Below are 25159 nucleotides of genomic sequence, written 5' to 3' on the forward strand. Positions count from 1 at the left end.
TAGTGGTTAGTAGAATTACTTGTCTACTATTAACCTACTAAAGTTGTGACTTTACTTTTCTAACTAAGACGATTTAGCCTATTTCCTCTTTATCAATACAGTTAATGAAAATGTTCTGTAATGGTTGCCTTTTGCTTGTAGAAATTGTATGGACAGTATGCCCAGCAAGTTTCACCAAAATACTATGTCAACAAAATTAAACTACATTTAAAATACATAAAAAAATTAAAATCTGTTAAGAAGAAATTGAGTTTCTCCCTTGCTTAAAAAATAAAAGTGTAAGGGTAAAACGTCATCTTAAATGAGATGCATGTCTAATGCATACTGGGTAATGATGCAGCTACCACCCTGCCACTGCCCTGGTGGAACCCTATATTAAATCAATTATTTACTGGTCAATTTAATATGGAAAGTCTATATAATTATTTTAACTTTCTCATAAGCTAATATTTTCTATATTCCCCATCTAGAATTTTATCTGCATTCTAATAACTATGAATTTGCTTTCTGCAAACATTCATACAAACAAATATTTAGTTGCAAATTATTTTGTAGAAAGAAGTGTGCTATTCATTTTTTCATGCTAGACATGTTTACATAGCCATTGTGAAAGCTCTGTGAGGGGGAAAAAATAAAGTAGCTAACCAGTCACACTGCAAATTATAGTTACTTTGAACATCAGATTCTTTAAGTGATCGTGAATACTTTGCAAGCAATCCATACACTGAAATGTTCATATAAACCAATTGTTGAATAATTCTGAATAAGGAATAAATTGATAAAAATCTAAATGTTCTTAGATAGTTCCCTAACAGAAAAACGATTACATTTACTGAATAAATTGTTCACTTGAGTAGTTCACCCAGCTTTACTTGTTACATGGGTTCTGCTATCATTACACTACTTTGTCAATTGCTTTCATATTATGATTGTGGTATTTTTATTGCAACTAGTGTAGAACTTTAAACAAGTTAATATTGCCAAAGATTTTTATAAGAAGCAGAAAAAGTAGCACATATTTCATGAGGGTGTGTAACTACCTTTTGCTGAATAATATGTTGCTCTTGAATCCCTTTAAGCTTTTGAGCCAATATCCTATCACTTTTATTTGCTTTTTCATAAAACTTTTGCTTTGTATATCTTTTTCAGTGGCATCTGTCATCAACATATTCAACTTCCCTCTAATACTAGTTAACTGTTATATTTTTTCTGAACCTGTGTTTTTATGAATGTCTTGTAATCTTTGTCTCCTGTTCTAGTCTTGTTTTTTCTTGAGCTTTCTCCCCCCCCCCCCTTCAATTGAAGGCTTTGCTTATTAACTGACCCCTAAATGGAGAAGCAAGCAGTTCATTTTCCAATAAAATAATCTTTGGGACCCAACCCAGTCATCAAATATTTCCAGTGGTGCATAATGTTGCCAATTTCTGCAGATCTTGTCTGCTTCATTAAGGATTCAGAGATTAACAGTAAATCTATTCTAATATATAACTGATGAGGGTGTGAATAAAATATGTAATCTCTTTCCCCTGTGTGCCATTTTCTCCAGCAATCTGAAAGACTGAATTGTTGGCACAGGAAGTCAATGCTGTGCCTGCTTCCTTATGCCCCATGTCTTTATCAGATCAGTCCCCATAAGGAGTTGGTATCCAATTGAAGTCTCCTCCAAGTATAATTTCCCTTTCCCCAAAGTGTTGCAGTGTTTTAAAGAATTCCTTTAAAAAAGTGGGTTTTTTTTGCTTTGGGTTACAAGCATACACTGATCTCACTTTTATTAATAAACCAGAAATTGTGCCTTTCAGCAATTTAAATCGTCCTCATCCTTAATTTGACCTTTAATCTGAAAAGGTTCATGCTTAGCAAATATTATGCCCACTCCTCTTTTCTTTTCTTTAACTGAAGCAAAATATGTCTGTTGAAATCAGTTACCTTTCATGTGCATAATTTGCCCCTGCTGAAAATGAGTTTTGTGAAGTAGAATAATCTGGGAATGTTTTTTTTTAATTCTACCAGGGATTTCCCCCCCCCCCTTTTGATGACATTATTTAGCCCTTTGACATTCAAAGGTATTACTTTTAAAGAAAGAGACATTCAGAGAAACTATTTATCTTATTGAAAAACCTGAAATTATTGTGATTCTTTAGATGTTTGATTACATGAACGCTTGTGTTGCCCATGTCTCTCTTGTTTCTAATTATGCTGCATGCACTATGGGTGCCTGAATATGGCTGGTTTCTGTTTGTAAACTTCCATAGCTGCTACTTGTGTTATTTCACCCCTGCCTCCCCAGTTTCCTCCACTCTTCTGCATTCCCCTTAGTCTAACTCCACAAATGAAGTACTAACATAACACGTAAAACAGTACCCAAACAACTCTGCTTTGCTCAACTCTAAACCCTTGTTTTCTCCCCATAAGCACTTGGACTGCTTTTCTTGCAATCCAAAGGAGGTATGTTCTCTACCTATGGGACCTTGACCCTCCCCCTAAGGGATGGATTGCCATCTGGTCATTTGAGTTATAGGGAGGGTTTACACAGACATCCTAAATGCTCCTTCCTCTCCCTCTCTTTCTCCAGTCCCCTCCAACCTTGAAATCATTCCCCCACTCCACTCTTATAGTCCTTGATTTCCTCTAGGAAAGGTCAGCGGTCCCCAACCTTTCTGTTGCAATAGCATATTCATGTTCCCAGAAGAGTGTGGCGGGCGCTGGACGACCAGCCGCCGAAATGCCGCCGAGAAGTGGCGTCATCGAGAAGCATCGACGCCAAAATGCCGCCAAGAACCGGCGTCATCAAGAAGCGTCACCGCTGAAATGCCGCCAAGAAGCAGAGGCATTTTGGCAGCGATGCTTCTTGGCGTTGCCGCTTTTCGGCGGCTGGTTGTCTGGCGGCCGCACTCCTTGGCGGCAGGTTGTCCGGCGGAAGTGCTCCCTTGTCAGTAGGTGGGTGCACATAAATGATCACACCAATTACAGTAAAGGTCATACTACTGTCTAGTTGTTCATTCCTGGTGACTCCCAAGAAGTCCCTTCTGATTAGTATTTGGATTACTACTCAGGTATCTGAGTTCTCTTGGTCAGCTTCACCTCTGCCATTGCCAGTATGGTTTCTAGAGTCTTTGTCTTTTCTTTTCCTGTCTTCTTTTTTCAGGTTTTCACCATTTGCCAGCAGTTTTTCAACAGCTTATCTCTAGTTACTACCTCTGGAGAGTCTTCTTGTACATCTGGGATTTGGATTTCTAGCCCAAGTGACAGGAGTGTATTTTTCCCTTTTTCCTACAGTCTCTTATTTTATAATACTGATTTTGAAAGCTGAATGAGAGTTTAAATGGGAATCCCCACCTGTAGTGGATATCTGCCCTCCTGAGTGCTGCTGAAATTTCCCCCAGCTCTTTTCTCTTTTTTTAAAGTTAGGGCAGAAAGGTCATGGAAAATTCGCAGCTTGTGGCCTTTGAGTATGAGCTCTGAATGCTCTCTGGCTTTTTTCATAATTACATTTTTTTCTTTTGATAATCATGCAATTTTACAATTAGGTCTCTGGGTTTATTATTTTGAGGCCCAGGTTGGGGGAGCAGCGCTCTATGTGCTCTCTCCACTTTTACCTCTTCCAGAGAGCCCAGCTGTAGCAACTCCACAGTTACAGGTTTTACATACCAGATTGGGTTTCCTCCTTCAGCATTTTCAGGCAGCTCCTTAATTCTGATGTTGTTTCTTCCTGATCTGTTTTCTAAATCATCTAGTTTAAGATGCATTTCTCTCTCCCTCTCTCTCTTTGCTCCATCAGTACCGTGCAGCTCTGCAGCTCTGTTTATTGATCACTTGCTTCTCTTAGGCCAGTCTCTAGCATCGTGAGACTGTCTTCCAAGTCAGCAACTTCCTTCTGTACTGTGAGAAGCTTGGTCATCAGATCATCTCTCATGGCCTTAAACTCAGAGGTCATCTCCAGAATGTCTGCTTTGGTAGCCATTTCATTTTCTTCAGCTTTGGCATTTCTGCCTGATTTGCCTGCCATGTGCTCACTTGGACTCTGAGAGGTTTCTCCACACTATGAGCCAGAAGCAGGGCCGATGCAACCACTAGGCGAACTAGGCGGCCGCCTAGGGTACCAAGTGGTTGGGGGCACCAAAAAGCGCGCTCAGGGGAGGCGGTGGAGTGGAGGTGAGCTGGGGCAGGAGGGTGCGGGGACGGCTGCCCGCAGCAAGTAATGGGGGGCATGCAGGGGAACCGCTCCCCACCCCAGCTCACCTCTGCTCCGCCTTCTCCCCTGAGTACGCCGCCCCCGCTCTAATTCTCCTCCCCTCCCAGGCTTGCCGCACTAATCAGCTGTTTGGCGCAGCAAGCCTGTGAGGTGGGAGAAGTGGAGCGACACCGGCGTGCTCAGGGGAGAAGGCGGAGTGGAGGTGAGCTGGGGCGGGGAGCTGCCACGGGGGGGCTGCCCGGGTGGAGGGGGGGTGGGGAGCTGCCGTGGGGGGGGCACTGCAGAGTGGATGGGGGGCGGGGAGCTGCCGCAGGGCTGGAAGCTGCCGCAGGGGGGGCTCCCCGGGCGGAGGGGAGGGCGGGGAGCTGCCTCAGGGGGGGGGTGCCGCAGGGCTGGGAGTTCCCGCAGGGGGGGCTCCACGCAACTGCTCCGCCCCCAACCCCGCCTCTTCCCGCCCCTGCTCCGCTGGAAGTTTCAGTGAAGTACTTCTAATGGGTATGATGTACATGTAGTTTAATAAGAAAGTGGGATAGGATTGATTTTATGGTACAATTACATGCAAATGTGGCATTGCATTTGAATCTGATCAATATGAGTAATTAATATGTATCTATGTAAATACTGTTTCTCTTTCAAAATATTGTTGTGTTGTATATTGAGATTACTAGTGGAAAGAGTAATATTTATTTGGGATTGTTGTGGTGTGACGAAATACTCATTTCTTTATACTGGATAAAGTTAATGTCCCAGATCTTCATCTGCGACTGACGATAACTCAGCAAAGCTGAGCAGGGAGGAGAGAAAGGGTAACTTTGTCAGAGTGGTGCTGCCTTGACTTGAAAGGCTGCTCTGGGCAAGGCCAATTCCTTGGTGAAGTTAGAGCAGCCTGGGGGAGAGAAGCTGAAACTGCTTACTTGCACTGGCTTTATATGCACAGCAGCACCTTACAAATGTGGACTTCTGCAAATGATTTCATCTCGTGAGCAGGATTGTACCCCTACTTAGCAAAAGGGAGCCCATTATTAAAGATTAGAGAAGGTCTTTTTTGGTACTGTCTAAACATTCTTCCTCTCCCCCCATTCCTTCCTTCCTCCAGCACACTTTTGGCAGAATGATAGATTATTTCCTCTAGCAAAAATTAAGTTAAATGCCAGTATAAACACAGAAGATATAATTGGCTTCATCACCTTTCACCCTATTATTACAAGTGCTTTCTGTATAATTTTGCTAAAGAACAAGTGAATATCGTTTGAACTCTACTTTGGAAAGCTTGGAAGGGATCTATACACTAGCAAAGGAACTGAGAATGCACATAAAATGCCTAATAATTTCACCACTGTCAGATTAGATTGAGTTTTGGTCATTCATGTAGATTAGATTCAGCTCAGGTGCTCAAAGTGAAAGGAAGTGCATTAATCGGCAGTGACACACTGTCTTTACCAATTAAGTGAGTTCTGAGGGCTGTTATAGAGTGGGCAGGATCCTGTGAGGCATTTTGCACTCATTTCCCACTCACTTTAGTGGAGTTAAGGCCGTTGAGCCCCTTGAAGAAGGCACTCAGCAGTTTGAAGCACTAGACCTTAGAGAAAGCACGAGAGGTTAGGCAAAATAGAGGTTTCTATGCGTATTTTAAAAGTTGAGGACAAATGATTTTAAACTGACATTTTGAGGGAGACTTTTTTTTATTAAATCTTTGAAATGTATGCCTACAGTGTACATCTTTGTGTGATCAAAATGTGTCTGTCAAGCTTTTGATTAGCCAGTTGACATTTAAATTGAATTAATTTGGATGTAGTGATTTTCTAAAGCTGCATATTCTTGTTTTTTGGACATGGGTGAATTTCTGTGCAGTGCTGAAGGTCATGCACTAATAAAATTCTTTAAAATCACATATTGAGAATGCCATGATTTTAAGTATTTTTAGAAGAGGCATAACAAAAGTAATAGTATCAGGGGGTAGCCGTGTTAGTCTGTATCTACAAAAACAACAAGGAGTCTGGTGGCACCTTAAAGACTAACAGATTTATTTGGGCATAAGCTTTCGTGGGTAAAAACCTCACTTCTTCGGATAACAAAAGTAATAGTGCATTAGTATTAGAAGTGAACAATGAAGGTCAAGGTGCTGAAAAACAAGATACAAGGAAGTTCTTTGCTGTATATGTAGCATCTCTTGTGATTTGACAGTACTGCAATATAATTAGTTTGGGCAATGCTTTGCTAAAGCTCAAAGTATATATCCGCGTTACTGAATGCACCCATTGCATAATCTAGGGCAGTGGTTCTCAAACTTTTGTATTAGTGACCCCTTTCACAGAGCAAGCCTCTGAGTGTGGCCCCTCTTATAAATTAAAAACATTTTAACACTATTATAAATGCTGGAGGTGAAGCGGAGTTTGGGGGTGGAGGCTGACAGCTCGCAACCCTCCAGGTAATAACCTCACGACCACCAGTTTGAGAACCTCTGATCTAGGGTGAGTCCATTGCTGTAGAAATTTTGATGCCATCGTATTTTTCACTATGATGAAATCTTAAGTGGTTTCTTTTACCATGTACTTTACCAAAGAAACACTGGTAGTAAGTGTGATGCAAAGTTAATTGAAAAGTACCTATGTTTTCTCTTTAATTCTGTGAAGACAGTCTAGTGGGAATTATTTAAAAAGATGCTTTTCCTTTCCTAGTTAGGCTTACCTCATCTTTGTTGAATTATTCATTGTGATAAGTTTTTGTTTTTTTTAAATGTTGGCATAGCTCAGGTCAAGAAATCTGTCCTTTTTTAATAGTTTCAGAAAATTGGACTTTGGTGATATGAAGGAGATATGGGAAGTAAATGTAATTGCTGAAGTAGTGATGATTTTGTCAGAGCTGGCACTAGGCGTAAGCAGACTAAACAATTGCTTAGGGCCCCAAGCAGCTCAAGTCCCCCCCCATTAATTATTACTATGTGTTTGGGGGGGCGGCGCATTGTCCAAAAATAGACCTGGTGAGGGCCCCCAATGGGCTAGCACCTGCTCTATAGCCACAAGTCCTTACAATATAGGGTGACCAGACAGCACATGTGAAAAATCAGGACAGAGGGTGGGGGGTAATAGGAGCCTATATAAGAAAAAGACCCAAAAATCGGGACTGTCCCTATAAAATCGGGACGTCTGGTCACCCTATTACAATATCACAATTTTCAAAAGTCCTGCTTGAAAAAGATTTACTAAGTTCATCTCTGCTGATAAACTCATTCATACATCCCAGTTTAGTAAGAAAAATGAAACCAGGTAGAATTTCAACTATTAAAAAACAAATAGAATAGAATTGCCTCTCCAGTAGTAGGGGTTTTCCTTGGCAGTCATAGTGCCTATTAACTCTAATTTCTAGTTTTAATTCCTTACATTGGATTTGTCATACCATTAGCCCATCTACTCCAGCCTCGACCTGCAGCAGTGGCCAGTAACAAGTTTCCCTACACCAGTGGTTTTCAAACTTTTTTTCTTCGTGACCCAGTTGAAGAAAATTGTTGATGCCCGTGACCAGTGGTGAGCTGCAGCCGGTTCGCACCGATTTGCAGGAACCGGTTGTTAAATTTAGAAGCCCTTTTAGAACCGGTTGTCCCGCGCGGGACAACTGGTTCTAAAAGGGCTTTTAAATTTAACAACTGGTAAAGCTCCAGCTCCCTGCCCCAGCTCACCTCTGCTTCCTTGAATCCTCCCCCAACGCTCTGCCCCCCTTCTCCTCCCCCTCCCCTGCTTCCCGCGAATCAGATGGTCACGCGGGAAGCCTGGGAGGGTTCAGAAACAAGCGGCGGCTTCGCAAGGTAAGCTGGGGCAGGGGGGCGCGAAAAGGACTCCAGGGAGGTGCGGCCCAGCCCAACCCAGTCCTGCTCCGGCCGAGTGGCTCCGGCCCAGCGCCCCGGCCCGGCCTCCAGCGCGGTAAGGGAGCAGGGAGGGGGTGTTGGAAGAGGGCAGGGGAGTTCGGGGGTGGGTGGGTGGATGGGTTTGGGGGGGAACAGGGGGATTGAATGGGGGCAAGGGTCCCAGGGGGGCAGTCAGGAAGGAGCAGGGGTTGGATGGGGCGGTGGGGGGCAGTCAGGGGTAGGGGTTCAGGGGCAGTCAGGGGACAGAGAGAAGGGGTGGTTGAATGGGGCAGAGGTCCCGGGGGGCCATCAGGAATGAGAGGAGGGGTTGGATGGGGCGGCAGGGGGCAGTCAGGGGACAGGTAAGGGGGGTGGATGGGGCAGGGGTTTTGGGGGGGCATCAAGGAATGTGGGGGGTTGGATGGGGCAGGCATCCTGGGGGGTGGGGTGGGAGGCCACGACCCCCTCATGGGGTGAGGAGGAGGGAATCGGTTGTTAATTTTTTGGCAGCTTATCACTGCCCGTGACCTAACATAAATTATATCTTTTGACTAGAGAGTTTTCACAAAATCATGATATTGCAATACATTCCAGCTTAACCCACTTTACATAACTAACACTAGACACTAACCTTAGTAAGCCTATGGTAAGGAGTGTGGGAGATGGCCCAGGGTAGGGCAGAGGGTGGGGTGCAGGGTTCAGGATGCAGGAGGAGGCTATGGGGTGGGCAGAGGGTTGGGATGCGCCGGGGGTGTGTGTGAGGGCTCTGGCTGCGGGCTCTGGGGTGGAGCCAGGGATGGGCCTTTGTTTCTCCCTGCTGGCAGGCAGCAGGGAGTACAGAGCTCCGGGGGATGGGCCTCTCTCTCCCTCTGCACGGAGCTCTGGGGGAAGGGTCCCTCTGGGGGAAGGGTCCCTCTCTCCAGGGCCAGGGGAGAGGCCTGCAGCAGCCCTGCAAGCCCCAACTTGCTCCTCTCCCCAGTTCCCGCCCACCTCCTACCTCTCTCCTCTCTAGGTCTCTGCTGTGCAGCCCTTTAGAGCTGCTGCGCAGCAACGATCATTATAATTTGAATTAGCAAGGCGACCCAGTGCCTGACATTCCATACTTTGAAACACTGCCCTACACCATGCAATAATCAGTTCATGTATCAAAACATTAGATTGGATTGTCTTTTTTTCATGAAATACCCATCCCATTTTAAAATGTTGCCATAAGACCAAGTCCTGGAGAAATGGGTTCACAGTATTTGGGTCTGACTGATCTCACTTACACTAGAGTAAGTCGGCTCTGAGATGGATCACATCCTAAATCAGGAATAATTCCATTGAATTGAGTGGAACTGAATCCCCACTCTGAATCCCCACTCTGTCACTTCGAGTGCAGAAGGTGGAGGCCCACAAGGATTCTAAAAATAAATACTGGCCACTCCAGGCTTGTATTAAACTCCCAAGGTTACAGCTTTTCTCTGACCTTGGCTTGGTAAATGCTGCCACCATCCAAATGCAAAAAAACCCTTAGACCCAGGAAGGACCACTTGGGAATTCCTCCCTGTGGGGTACCCTCAAGCCCTTTCACCCCCACCTCCACCCTCCTCCAGGGAAGAGCTGAGAGAGAAAACAAAGGAAATTAGCTGTTGCCACCAGCTAATCAAACAGCATATGCACAAACCTATTAGGACACCAAAAAACCCAATCCTGTTCTTAAAAAAGGTTAAATTTTATTAAAAACAAAAAGAAAGACAATACATCTGGAACTTAGGCTTTTGCAAGATTTTAAAAGAACAGTTCCAAAAATCAAGCACCCAAAATAGCTTTCTTGGGGGTTCTGCAGGGGGTGAGAGCTCTGGTTGGGGTGCAGGCTCTGGGGTGAGGCTGGGGAGTTTGGGGTGTAGGAGGGTGCTCTATGCTGGGACTGAGGGGGGGGATCAGGGTTGGGGCAGGGGTGCTGGAAGGAGTGCAGGTTTTGGTTGGGAGTGCAGGCTCTGGGGTGGGGCTGGGGATGAGGAGTTTGGGGTGCAGGAGGGTGCTCCGGGCTGGGATTGAGGGGTTTGGAGAGCAGGAGGGGGATCAGGGCTGGGGCAGGAGGTTGGGGTGTGGGGAGGGGCTCAGGGGTGCAGGTTCCGAGCAGTGCTTACCTCAAGTGGCTCCCGGAAGCAATGGCATGTCCCTTCTCCAGCTCCTATATGCACCGCCCCTGCAGCTCCCATTGGAGCGCCGGAGGGGGCCACTGGAGTGCGTAGGAGCTGGAGCGGGACCATGCGTGGAAGCCGCATGGTGCGGCCCCCAACCCAGCGCCCTGGCTGGAGCGGCCGCTGGCTGAAGCGCTGGAGCGGGGCCAAGCCGCATGGTGCGGCCCCCGACCCAGCGCCCCAGCCACAGCGGGGCCGAGCCGCGTGGTCCGGAGCCCCCAACCCCGCTCCCCAGCGGGAGCCAGCGGGCCGGCTTAAAACGGCTTGCAGGCCAGATCTGGCCCGTGGGTCACAGTTTGCCCACCCCTCATCTAGAGGTTCCTCTTAATATTACAAAACAGAACCAGCTTGAGACCTGTGATAGGATGTACTTCCCTACTGGTTCTGCAAGGGCTGGAGTAGGCCAGGCAGGCCCAATCAGCTAGTTAAGCAGCAAAGGCTGCCAGGAGGAAGTTTGTGGTAACACTCTGTTTAGTAGAGAGGAAAGGAGGGAACTAGGGTGACCAGATGTCCTGATATTAGGGGCTTTGTCTTATATAGGCAACTATAACCACTCCCCCCCTCCCCCAAATAAGAGTGTCACGATTTTTCACACTTGCTAGGTGGTCACCCTAGAGCAGGAGTCGGCAACCTTTGGCAGGCAGCTCGCCAGGGTAAGCACCTTGGCAGGCCAGGCCGGTTTGTTTACCTGCCGCGTCCGCAGGTTCGGCTGATCGCGGCTCCCACTGGCCGCGGTTCGCCGCTCGAGGCCAATGGGGGCTGTGAGAAGCTGCGGCCGGCACATCCCTCGGCCCGCGCCGCTTCCCGCCGCCCCCATTGGCCAAGAGCAGCGAACTGTGGCCAGTGGGAGCCGCGATCGGCCGAACCTGCGGACGCGGCAGGTAAACAAACCGGCCTGGCCTTCCAAGGTGCTTACCCTGGCGAGCCGCGTGCCAAAGGTTGCCGACCCCTGCTCTAGAGGGAACCCAGGGAAAGAGTTGGACCCTGCAGGCCTGACCCTAAGGGAAGGGTGTACCCTGAAGAGAGCAGAGTGGAGAAAGAGCCTGTGGGGCACAGAGTAGGAAGCAGCCCAGGGAGTAAGGAGCAAGGTTGGGGACTGAGCAGACCTTGGCGGCATGTTGTAGGGTCCCTGGGCTGGAATCCAGATTAGAGGGTGGACCTGGGTTCCCCTACCCACCGCTGAGGGAGTGGCACCATGGGGCAGTGAAAGGGATGACTGTCTGAGACTGCTGGTGAGAAGGGACATTGATACACCTTCAGAAGAGGAAACCACGTAGTGACCTGGCTCCAGGGCCGTTCCTTGAGCGAGAGAGAGCAGAGAGAGAGAGAATGACAGAATGCGACTGCAGGAAGGGGCATTGGCTAATCCTCATAACTGGCAGGGGGAGGTGCCATCCAGCGGTGAGTAGAGTGCCTGTCACAAACACCCACCTAGAAATCTGGAAAAATTAACCACCACCCCTGGGTGTCTCTAAGAGGCAATATTAACCCCACTGGCAAGCACTAAGTCTGTGTATAACAAAAGAAACGAGGAGCGGCAACTCAACGTTAATTTGGGAAAACAGTGCAACAATGAGTCAAAAGTATGCAAACCATAAGTAAACAGCTGCCCCACAGTATGCTGTGCAGTAGTCCTTTGCTTCAGTTTCCCACCTTGTGGTGTGAAAGTCCGACGGACGAATGTCCCTTTAACACGCCACTCCCCTTTCCCTCCGCTGCACCTCACTCATGGTTTGTTGTCTGAGGTCAGTGAAGTCCAAGAGTCCAGGGGTGCATTTAGGGGAGTTCAACTCCTACACCTGGGCTAAAAGTTATAAGGTGGGTGGCATCATCACCTCCTCTGGCTGTTTTGTCTGGAGCATAGGCGCCGACTTATCAAGTTGCTGGGGGGTACTCAACCCCCGCTCCGCCTCCCCCCACCTCTTCCTGCCCCTGCTCCTCCCCTCCCCCCGCGCTTCCTGCACGCTGCGGAACGGCTGATCCGTGACAGGGGGAGGCGCTGGGAGGGAGAAGGTGGGGGAGGAGCTGATTGGTAGGGCTGCCAGTGGGTGCTGAGCACCCACTGTTTTTTTCTGTGGGTGCTCCAGCCCCGGAGCACCCACGGAGTCGGCATCTATGGTGTGGAGTGAGTTAGGTATCTAACTCATTAACACAAGAAACTGCTTAAATGCTTAAGCTGCCTGAGTCCATGTGAGGAGTTCCCGGTTGTGGATCACAAGCAGAGATCTGTGCCTCCCTGCAACCTGGGGCTTAGAACACACCCCTCTTGTTGGCAGCTCCCAGCCTAGCATGCTGGCTTTTGTGGATTGTATTCTTAGGCATCTATCTCTTCCCATTCATTGTGTGGGCATCTAACTCAGGCTTTGTGACTCCCATTGTTATTCCAGTGATTTCCTAAGTGCCTAAAAGTTAGGCACTGCAACGCTGAGCATTACCATGCCTCAGTCTCGGCTTAGGTTCCTTTATATTGAAGGCCAATCCATATACTGGAAAACCAGAGAAAGAAGGGATATACATACCCTGTAAGATTGTATGCAGAGCACACTCCTGTCCACATAATTATTTCTAAAATATGGGCTATGTCACAAGGATTTCTGGAGATATAGTCAATTTTAGCATTGTATACAAAGAACAGTAGGGAGGACTTCTTTGTAAAGGATGCCTCTACCAAACACAATGGTTTTGTTGGGTTTTTTTCATAGGTGTTGAATCACTGCAATATCTTAGATATACAGTACTTTCAATGATAAATGTGCCCCAAATCCCATCTCACTAGACAAATTTAGAATGAATTTGTTCAGTGGAAAAAAAATGATGATGAAAAATGGCAAAAGTTAGACTTAGTTAAACTACCACATGGGATGCAATTTTGAATATCTACACTTTAATATTCTAAATTGAGTAGTTTGAATCCCACTTAAATTATTTCAGAGCAGAGATTAGAATTGTGAATCAATGTCAGAGATGCCAAGTAAATAAAGGAGGTAATTGATGCATGATGTGGAATAGTCCAATAATAGAAAATTAATAGAAAAATGTAACACACTAGAGAATGACAAAATGTGAAATCCAATCTATTCCTGCATTATATCTATTGAACAACCATTAACATTGAAAGGTTTTATAAGTACTGTTTAAAAATCTCTATTTTTATCACACAGAATGAAGAAACATTTTTCTATAATAGACAATCCATAACAGAGAGCTGCATAAAGGTCACTATATTGTATAGGCTGCAAGAAAACATGGACAGTTTTAAGGAACTGTAGCAATCTTTCTTAGAATGCACTAAGAAAAAGACTAAGGCATGGGCTATACATAATTTTTTGTATTGGTGTAACTTTCAGTTAGGGGTGTGATTTTTTTTTAAACAAATATAGTTATACCTCCCTAGCGTGGATGCAGTTACAGTGGTATACAATACCATATAAAGTTATAGCTTATTCTCTGTTCTGTAATGGGATAAATTGTACTAGCATAAGCACATTTATACTGGGGGGGTTGTACTACTTCATCTATACCAATACGGCCCAGATCTTCAAAGGTATGTAGGCACCTAACTGCTACTGATTTCAATGGGAGTAAGGCACCTGCATACCTTTGAGGATCTGGGCCTACAATTTTTGTATTTAGATGAGGCTAGTTACTCTTAGAGTGACCAGATGTCCCGATTTTGTAAGGACAGTCCCGATTTTAGGGTCTTTTTCTTAAATAGGCTCCTATTTCCCCCTACCCCGTCCCGATTTTTCACATTTGCTGTCTGGTCACCCTAGTTACTCTAGATTTACACTGATATTGCTGAGCTGAATTTGGAACTGCTTTGTTTTGTTGTTGTTTTTTAGAAGAAGGGACAGGCTAAAATTAATGTTTTTAAAAAATACTTAAATGTGTTACTAATAATACCTTGGATTATTACACCTGAAATCCATATTGCTTTTCATGCTATTCAATGGCCCTGATATAACAAAGCACACAAGCATGTACTTACCTTTAAACACGTGACTAATCCTATAGAGGATTAGTGGGCAATTCATATGCTTAAAGTGCTGCCCGGATGAGGGTCTCATTTTGGACAATGAAATGACACACATCTATTTTGCTTTCTTTTCTAGTCAGATTCAGTTTTTAGTTTTCCTGAATCAGCACAAAGTTGTAATGTTTAGGGGGGGAATACTTCAGGAGAACAAACAAAACAAAGTGATTCTATCAAAACCAAAAGACCTTTCTATTCATATTAGGTTTTCTAAAACAATTTTCCCACCTATTACAAACCTCAAGTTGAGGCTAACATGCATACCCATTTAGCAACATTCATTTGGAAGAATATACACTCCCACTGGGAAACTACACATCTTCTACAGGTGTTTATCTCAAGTTTTGCTCTGCTTGTGTATTTCACCTTTGATATCTTTGTTTTATTTTTATTTAATAGAAGAAAGGAAAAACAGCAGAAAAATATAAATACAGATTAAAAAACCAAACCAGCCCATCATCATACAAGAAAATTAGGTGAAGATAAATAAATTTGCTTATTAGTTTTCTCTTTAAAACTTTATATAAACAAGCACATTATGTATGGGACTGGTTTGCATGTTCCTATAAAAATTGCTCTCTACCTCAGGACTCTGTTAAGAGGTACAATGTGTCTCCTCCTCATTAAGCATCATCTTTTTCCTCTCCATCTGGCTAACACAGCAGTAAAACTAGTTTTCAAATAGAAAAAGAATCAGTTTTGTATGTTTTCTTCTTTCACCTCTGGATCTGTAAATGTAATCAGATTTTCAGAAAAACATCTCCAGGTCTGTGACAGGGTGTACTAGGCCCTTGATGGCTCCCTCCTGGACGCCCATGGTCCTACTATTACAAGGTCAGTTACCTTTATAAAAGTGCCACTCAAAACATCAAGACCCAGAGTTTGGGGTGAAGCAAGGAGATGGGGAAGTAGGATCCTAAGAACTCATTTCGCAATAAATGTTTTGGACAAGCAAGGGAGTGAAGCTGCTTGCCTGATGGAAATATGAACTGTGGTTGATGGACCACATTGCTGGAAGAAATATTGAAAGTGAGGTATTTTCCTATTCTGTTTGGATAAGCGAACAAAAGTACACCACAATGTAGACATATTAGAAGTGTGACACTTCATGCCCAAGAAAGGTGATTTATAAAGAATGAAGTAGCTATGTACCATATAAAAGGGAAATGGTTTGGAGGTTATTTGATTCATTATAGGAGTGTTCAAAGTAAGGGCCTGATCCAACATAAAATATTTACCACTTTCCTAGCTGAGTAAGCTCCAGCAGACCGTAGATACTGGCTTTGCAGCATGCTGAAAAAGCCAGGAAAAAGCTCAGCCTGCTGAAAAACATCAGCAGAAAAAAAAATTGGAGTTAGTAATACTAACAAAATGGACAGAGCTCGCAATGCACTGTTCTTAGAACAGTTATTTTTTCCACCAAGAACCATGTAGCCTGTGGGAGTCATTCCTAGGCCTGAACTAATGGCTGTTCACGGTCCCCAAATCATCTTGGCACTATTTCCAATCAGCCAAGGAAAGGTCACATAGCCAAGTCCAAGACCTTACTGCCTTTTGCAGGATACCTGGCATGACTGAAAGATACAAGAGGGGTTCATTTTGAGACCTTACAGTCGTCCAGTATCCCCACATTGTATATATGTGATGCAGTTCAAATAGTTGGAATATGTAATGTATAAAGTATGGTAACTTTAAAAGTTAACCTGTTTGCAAAGGCAAAACGAGGTTCCACACAAGGCCCTATATACCTCTAAAGTCCCACATCAAAGGCTGAAATGAAAATTAAGGGGTGCTTTGGTGCAGGCTCTCGTGGACGGAGGTGAATTTCACTCAGAGGATTTGAAATGATATACAGGAGAACTGTAGGTAGCTTGTAATGTAAGAAAACTAAACTTCAAAACAAAACAAAAAAAGAGCAAAGTGGTCAGCATAAACTTTTTATTTTCTGCCTTATCTTTACATGTTTAATTCTTTTCTTACATATTTAATTTTGTTTGTACTAAATATGTAACAGAAGAATTAAACATGTAAAGATATTTTAGAAGGCAGAGATCAATTAGAAATTTGCCATGGGATGTTTAATAATGTAAGTATAATAAAAGTAATTTTCAGGAAGAAGAATTCAATGTATCTTGGGTTGTGTGCATGATAAGATGCATTATAAATGGGACTGTTACATTACATTGAAGGCATACATATTCAGGTTGTAAGTAGTTTTTCGGTGAGTGGTCTTGCAGAAATCACATTTCATTAAGCTCTTTCTTTATATAGAGAGGGTGTTTTCAAAAAATGAAGCAAGTCCCACAATTATAACTGTGCTAAACATTGATATGCCAGTGAAAGAAGCAGGAAGCATGTGACTAAATTTGAGTGTGATCTAGGAACGAGGACAGACTGGGGTCATGAGGACTTCTGGGTTTCTTCTGCCATTTCATCACTGACTTGCCTTGTGACTTTGCACAAGTCACATAATCTCTCTGTATCTCAGTTTCTCTCTCAGAAAAATGGGTATAATCTTATCTATATAACCTGGCTATTCTGAGGTTAATTTAGTGCTCAGTTCAGCACTCGTTGAACTCAGTGTAGTTTTTGCCATTGATCCAACAGGGAGAGGATTGGGTCCTTAGTGTTTTAAAGCACTGCAAGATCCTTAGATATAAAAAAAGGTATTGTGGAAGTCTGACATTTGTTTTTATTAATAATTTTTACACTGACATAAGTGCCAATATACCCAGCATTTAATAATATTCAAATATTGATGATGGTAAAACAATTAGACAAGCAAGACATAATGTAGGTGGTAAGGAGCATTTTAAAACACCCTTACATTTTCAAGCATTTCTCAAGGTAACAGCTAATTCTTTTTGATGATAATAAAAAATGAGTGGCTAAGACCCTGTACAACTCTATGGAAATTAGTGTAGTGTTTACTATTGGAATACAAGCACCTTCCAATCCCACAAATCTGCTGTACATCATGCCTTTCACTTCATGACATGACACCAAATATTGCACTCCCATTCACCATGCCAGACTGGAGATTTCAAGCACCTGACATAAGGATGGTTTAATAAAGGAGCCCTGCATTTCTATGCCCCCATTTACCTTCTCCAGTTAGCTCTTTTCCATATTAGTCTTCAACATCCTACTGGGACTTGTGCAATGCCCAAATACCACTAAGCACCTACTTATGTCAGCTTCTTAGAAATATCTACTACTTGCTATGTTCTCTGCTCACATATCTATGCTGTTCACTTGAAATGGAATGCTGATAGACTTTTAACACTGTGCATTATAGGAGAACTTCTCAGAAATGTCACTCTTCGAATATAACCCCTTTCTACAAAAGACTTAAGGAAAAGTATAAAAATAATTAGTGTATTTAATTTGAAATGAATCTTACTTTAATAGATTCTAAGGCCAGAAGAGACCACTGTGATCATCTAGTTTGACCTCCTGTTTAACACAGGCCATAGAGCTTCCCTGAAAAAATTCCTAGAACATCTCTTTTAGAAAAACATCCAATCTTGATTTAAAAATTGTCAGTGATGGAGAACCTACCACAAGAAGCCAGAATTGAAGTGGGACCTTCAGATCTTCACTCTAATGCTTGCCCAACCTAGTTAGTTAAGCTAAAAGATTAAAGATTTGCCTTAGAAGGGGCCTCTTTCTCCATTACTGTGGACAGCACCAGCATCCTTCCTACAAAACAGGCCAAGTCTGGGCATTATCGTTGACTCGGCCTTCTCTGTAGACCCAAACATCCAGGCCACATCTAAATCTTGCTGCTTCTCCCTGAAAAACATCCCTATGATCCAGACTTCTCTCTCTGCCCACAGAGATAAAACTCATCCAAGCCCTCCAACATCTCAACTATTGCAACACCTTCCTCTCTAGTTTTGACAAATGCAATCTTGCCCCCTTAAATCCACTCAAAATGCTGGTGCAAATATCTTCTTGGCTCATCCCTTTAACCACATTATCCACCTCTCTGCATCCCTCCATTGGTTCCCCCCATATCGCCACATCAGACACAAGCTTCTTGTCTTTTAAAGCCAATCATATCAACCCCCACCTCTGCTCTGCCAGTGATGTCAACATTCATTATCCATCCATGCAGTTTTCCTCAGGCACCTTTGTCTTTCTTACAGGCCACCGCTTTTGCATAGAAGTAGCTGCACTGCGATGGTTTGCTCTCGTGGGGAGCATTGCCTAGTGGTCAGGGCTTAGGTCCTTCAACATGCAGGGGGAATTTGTTCACTGTGCAAATCCTAGAATATCTGCTTCAACTTGATTTCAGACCTGTATAGGTTGTCGCAGTATATTTGCTTGTTATCTTTGATGAAATAATCTCTGTACCAATTCCACATGCCACTCACTCGTGCTCACTTTTGTTCATATCTTTAAAAGTAATGTATTTTTTTATTTAACAAAATATGAGAGTGGACCAAAAAAGGAAGAGATTTGCCATGTATTTTGGAGCCTGCCCCCTTTTCTGAGGGTGTGGAGGGCTCTGAAGGCAGCAGGAGTTGAGTGGCACCATTTGTAGGGGAGAACATCTTACTGAACCAGCAAAGCTGTGTTCCGTGGGAGAGGTCTCTGCACTGCCATTAAGGAAAGGTTTAGACGAGGTAGGCAAGCCCAGGGGAGTAGGGGTGAGTGGATCAACACTAAAGCAGTTCCTCCAGCACTTGCTTCCACTCATGGATGAATCTGTCTTCTGGTCACTGCATATTGTCCTTGTGCCATGTCACTGTACGCAGTTCTGGTGTAGGGTATAGGAATTATATCTTAGGCATTACAATGGTTCCGGATGGCATCTATTTTCACCAATGTGAAATCTAAGCTAAAAATCTCTGTGCATCATTGTTGGTAAAAATCTCTAGCACATTCAGCTTCTCTTCTTGGCACCTTGTTTGGTTTCACCTTCCTCTCCTGGCCTCCTCATTTCATTCGGAATCAACTGCAGTGGTGATATCCGTGTCATGATGATGACTGGCATAGGCCTTATCAGTTCCTTTTATTGTTTTTAATATATATTTTCATTACATTATAAAAAAACTATCGGGGGGGGTGAGAGGGCACTCGGGGCAGAAGTGGAAGAGATGAATGGTAGGAGGGATTGGAGAGTAAGAAAAGGGAGGGGAAAAGTGAGGAGGATGAAGAGCACAGTGGATAGGGAAACAACGACCAATGTCAATCAAGCAAACAGGAAAAAATATCCAGAGACCAAATGTCTGAGCTGAATGAGCAATTATGCCTCCTGCAAGCCTCCCCGGACAAAGAGGAAATTTTGAGCATAGTACCCATTCTACCTTTCCACTGCATTCTAGCTTAGACCCTTAACCTATAATTGATGCATGTCCCTGAAATGTGCCGTCATCACTACTTAAGAGGTTGTAAGATCATTTGAGAAAAACCCGTAAAATAAAGATTAACCCAATTTTTAGCTGTGTTGGTTAAAGTCAGTGTGTCGTGTGACTTGTAGGGAGGCAAGAACAAGGAGTATAGTAACACTGAGATCATATAGCTAGAGTCCATATTACTCACATGAATGTTGGTTAAAAGATTTTATATTTGTACTAACAGACTGAGCCAAAGGAAGCGGTAAAGAGTCAAGACTAGAAAACAGAGCTGTGATGTGAAACTATTTAGCAAAAGCTGAAAATCATTAACTCAGTAGTTCAATGAGACCAATTATCCCAGAGTTATAGAGAAGGACATCTTTGTACCTTGGAAGAATTATTTGAACGCCTAAGTATCATACACCAGTTTACTCCTGGGGGAATTCTGTGCCAAAAAATTAAAAATTCTGCACACAATATTTTCAAATTCTGGAAATTTTATTTGTCAAAATAACACAATATAATCACACCAGTTTCAATTATTTTGTCATTTATTTCAAAATACCTGTCAGCAAGTATGTCTGTAACATACATAAAACAAAACATATTCAGAAAATGTTTTTTGACCAATAGATTATTTACTAGGCATATTAATACAGAACTCTGAGTAATAATCATTTAAACTTCAATACAGAACCGTATTTCCCACACCCTTTAGAAGCAGTGCAAAGGCTTGGGGAGTCAGGAGTAACAGAGGAGCTGAGGGAGAGGGAAGTAATTGCTGGAAAGGAGTCTGGGTGTGAACTTGGAGGGTTGTTGGGTATGAGTAGGAAAAGTATGGAACAGGTTTTTTTGGGGGGCGGGGAGGGACTGTTAGGGAGCTTCCCCCATGCAGACCCTGGCTGACCCCTAGCCTCTCCCATTCAGTCAGGCACATCTGCCCCTGTCCCTATGTGTCCTTCCACCCCCACTCAGACACCCCCCGACCCTATGTGCCCCTGCACCCCTCCCCCTCCCCATGTGTCTCTGTGCTCCCACTCAGCCATCTTCTTCCCCCTGTAGCTCTGCACTCCCCTCCCCCTCTGCCCATGTGGTCCTGCGCCTCCACTCCCATTCAGCCCCTGCCCTTGTCTGTTCTCCCCCACTAGCCCTTATGAGCCCCTGTGTGACCCCCCCCAGCAGCCCCACGCTGTCTGTCTCCCTATAGCCCCTATCTCCTGACCTGGCCTGACAGCTGCTGCAAAGAAGGCAGGCTCGTTCTCTTCCCTAGCTGGCTGGCAGTGGCTGCTGTGTTCTATCGCCACAGCACCTTCTGATGAGCAAAAGGTGGTACTGCAGAAGTTATTTTCTGCTGCGAGCTGCTGCTCTATTTTAGCGCCACAGAGTCCTCTGGTGGGCAAAAGGCGGAATTGCAGCAACATTCCAGCAGAAGCTTTTTCTGTGCAAAAAATTAAAAATATGCATGGCTCATTAATTATGCACACGCGCAGTGGTGCAGAATTCCCCCAGGAGTAACCAGTTCCAGAGACCAAATCTCAGGAGGGAATAGATGAGTTCCTTAGAACTGACCAGACAGTGAGAAGGAAACTGAGCCAAGATGTAGTGGGAAAAGATGACAATTGCCATTTACCTTGTGCCAACAATCACCAACTGCAGAAAGCTTATCTGAAGCAGTTAATTACTGCCAACACATACATTTACAGTAGTCACATATTTCAGCCCACCTGTCTATCTGAGATACAGCCAGCTAAAATGGAAGTAACTTTGGTCAAAACAGAGATAAATTAAAGATGTAATTTGAACTCCTGAAGATTACAGGAGAGAAAAGAGATGAAATACAAATTGACCCTTATACTGAACACTGACCTTAAAAATTAGCCCATACCATATTTAGTTATGACTGGTTTGGTAATGCTTTTATGTAAATAGCAAATGTGATGCAAAACAGTGATGCATTTTAGATGATTTGGCAATTGTTGTGTTGTAATGTGAACCTACCCTTTTGACTTCTTCATATCTTGTGGGCAGTAAAAGTAGTATGTAGATTACTTTATGGGTGGAGTCCTCTGTCTTAAATATGAATGCTAATCAATATGGTCTTTTCTGTAGAAAAGGCAGCTAATGATTTTTTTTTCAAGTGTTTATTAAGGTGGTGTTCTGCTCTGAAAAGTTATTTTAGTTACTAAAATCAGCAGGTATCATTGGGCAAATAAAGAGAGTAGATTTTCCTGCTTTTTTTTCTCCTCTAGCTCTGCAGAGTTAACACGGCTAAAAAAAAGAGTGAGCGTCATGTGCATTATCAAGTGCTGATTACTAACTTCTAATCAGTAGCCTATGTGCAAAGTAATTGAAGGCAAATGGATTGCAGATTTGTCACTGAAGTTTCTGAACTCAAAAGTTATGACTGAGAGACTAATTTGGCCCCCAGAACTTTTTTTTTTTTTTTTTTTTTAAATTAAACTAGTGATAATGCATGAGAAGGAAAGAACCCAGATTGCCTCTGCAGAGCAGGCAGTTGGGGGCAATTTTTTTTTTTTTACTTGTAAACTGAATATATTTATTCTAGAAACCAAGAGACAAAGACAGATGTCCATGATGGCATTTTACAGTCACTTTTCAGAAAGCACCTGCACTTTAAGATGGTTGTTCTCCAAGTTGATTTCCCAGAGGCCTCCAGCCCCTACAGGGTCCCCTTGTTTCAAGTTCAACACAAGCCTGGGTATTATTGAAGCATTGTGGCGTAACTATGGGTGAGTAGTGATGAATGGATTAGAGCATCTGGTGGAGATGTCGGTGACAGGCCCTCATCTCAAAATATTTGGTGGCTACATATTATTTTAATGCTGCATGAGAGAAGAGTTAGTTTTATTAACTAGAGTTAGAATTATAAACTTTCTAACAGCTACATACAATCATATCTTGTCTTTGTTCATAAAATAAAGCTTAAATGATACAAACAAAATAGAGACTTCATCGTTCAGTGATTTATTACACGTTTATGTTGCCCTAAGGCTACCTATTTTTACTAGAGAATAGCTCAGCTAGCTCGTTGACAATTCAAGGATAGAATCAATCCGTTTCACTTTGTCTAGACTAGAACTGTTCGGGATAAATCCTATTCCCCTGAGGTCACAGGATATTTTTGTATAGGAGTTATTTTTCTTTTATAGTTTAAATAGCTATATTTGGTAGTTGTGGATTGTCTCACTACATGAGTGTTTTGCAGTATATGAAAGCATGTTGTCACTCTGCCAGAAACATCCTGGAAACACAGCTCTCTCTTCTTGATGTTTTCCTTGTTTAAAATAAACTTTGAAATAATTATCAAAACAAATAATGACATATGGAATGAAAATGCTTAGGCACTCCATTGAGATCACTGGAGATGCTATAGCTGCAGGGACTTTTATGCCAACACTTTTTGTTAAGTGCTTATAACTTTCTGAAAATTACTGTTTAAAACTGAAATTCTTATGCCCACAGGTTAACTTGTTTTTTGGAAAATTTGGCTAAATTACTGTTGAGCTGGAAGGGCCCACTTCTGCAAAAACTTCTACATGTTCTTAACTTTATTTCTGAGAGTAATCCTATTGATAACTATCATCAAGACCACTCATGGTAGTAAAATTAAGCATGCACTCAAGTGTTTGCAGAATTGGGGCTTTGTATTTTCTACCTGCTCTTAGTCAGGAACTAATGCTTCAAAATGCAGTATCAGTCTATTAGACAAAGAAGACAGTGGAGTAGATTGTAATTTAAATCAAAGAGCAAAAATTGCCTGCAGCATTTTCTCTTATCATGTGCTTACACTAATGTTTCAGGACCTGCTGTAACTCCTACCTCTTATGCTACATGTGATGGAGTTCAAGATATGCTGGGGCAAATCAAGTCAGAGCAAGCGGACATGCAACACTCAGTTCTCCCTCAACCTGAAAAGGAAGGAAAGCTTCATGAAAACCTCTGAGTGGGGGAAAAAAAAATCAGATACTGTAAATGGAAGCCCTGGATACTTACATAAAAGCTGTGCTGGTCTGAATCACACATGAATATCTACTGCTGAAAAACTGGTGAAAGATGACAAATTGCTTTTTGGTTGAAGAAACAAGTAAGAGCCAGAAATGATGCAGGGGATCCCAGATGAGCAAGGAAAATCAAATCATACTCTTTTTTGTAGAAAACTTTTTACCAGCCATTCTAAGTTTAAATCTGAAAGATGATTTTATGTGGAAAATTCCTAAATCGTTTTCAGTTAGTAGTCCCCAAAAGGTTGGAAACACTGTTTTAAAAATTGCTCCCAGTCAATAGGACCATGAAAGACTAATGCAGGCAGCTTGTGAAATTAAGAATCTCTAAAATAAACAATGCTAATAGTTATTTTCCCCTGCCATAACCCAGCCTATTTCAGTTAGATAGAATCCTAAAGGCCAAACTGACCTTCAATGCTTGCACAGCTCCCATTAATAGGAAATGCAGGTCATGTCTGAAGGAGCAATATGGCTATAAAACTCAACAGAGAGCAAAAGTGATGCAATGGAAATAATTACAAGCCAATAGAAAGAGGTTTCTTTAAAACAGATCTATTTTTCAGCTCCAGTAGCCCAGTGAAAATGCAATATAAACATTAACCAGAGAACAACACTTTCTTATAAAAATATTAAACTAATAGATTGCAATACCTTAACACTAAATCTCAACACACCTTTGCTAATACAAATACCATAAACTTGTTACACTATTCCCTAAGGGCTAGAGCCACAAAAGTACTTAAGGTGCCTAAACCCCAGGCAATCCACAATATCCCTGCTTGGCTGCTGCCTAATCCTGTAGGTATCGCCACTCACTTGGTGTCTAAATTTCTGCTGTAAAAGTTCCCCAGGCACCTATGTCTCTCCCTCTGGGTACGTGGACTGCTGTTTCATTCTCGGCATGTAGATGCCTGTCTCCCACCTAAGCCCCATTGCATGCCACAAACTGGGGGAAGACAGGTGTGCTTCCACCTATCTCGTCTACAGGGCCTGATGTGGTAGGCGTGGGCAGCTGCTGCTTAACTCCATACAAAAATGGCCAGAAGATGCCCTCCCTTGTTACCTGTAGCCTGCTGATTAGGGTATGCAGTTAGGTTGTGGGTAACTGCTGGTTCAATTCTCCCCTCTACCTGATAAGAGAGATTTGAACAGATATTTGCCACCTCTCAGGTGAGTGCCCAACCACCAGGCTATGGTATAATCCAGTGGTTCCCAGACTTGTTCCGCCACTTGTGCAGGGAAAGCCCCTGGCGGTCCGGGCCGGTTTGTTTAACTGCTGCGTCCGCAGGTTCGGCCAATCGCGGCTCCCACTGGCCGCGGTTCGCTGCTCCAGGCCAATGGGAGCTGCTGGAAGCGGCGGCCAGTATGTCCCTCGGCCTGTGCTGCTTCTAGCAGCTCCCATTGGCCTGGAGCAGCGAACCGCAGCCCCCATTGGCCTGGAGCAGCGAACCGCAGCCACTGGGAGCCGCGATCGGCCGAACCTGTGGACACGGCAGGTACACAAACCGGCCCGACCCGCCAGGGGCTTTCCCTGCAC

This window comes from Emys orbicularis, chromosome 2 (assembly GCF_028017835.1).
Source record: "Emys orbicularis isolate rEmyOrb1 chromosome 2, rEmyOrb1.hap1, whole genome shotgun sequence".
NCBI lineage: Eukaryota > Metazoa > Chordata > Testudines > Emydidae > Emys > Emys orbicularis.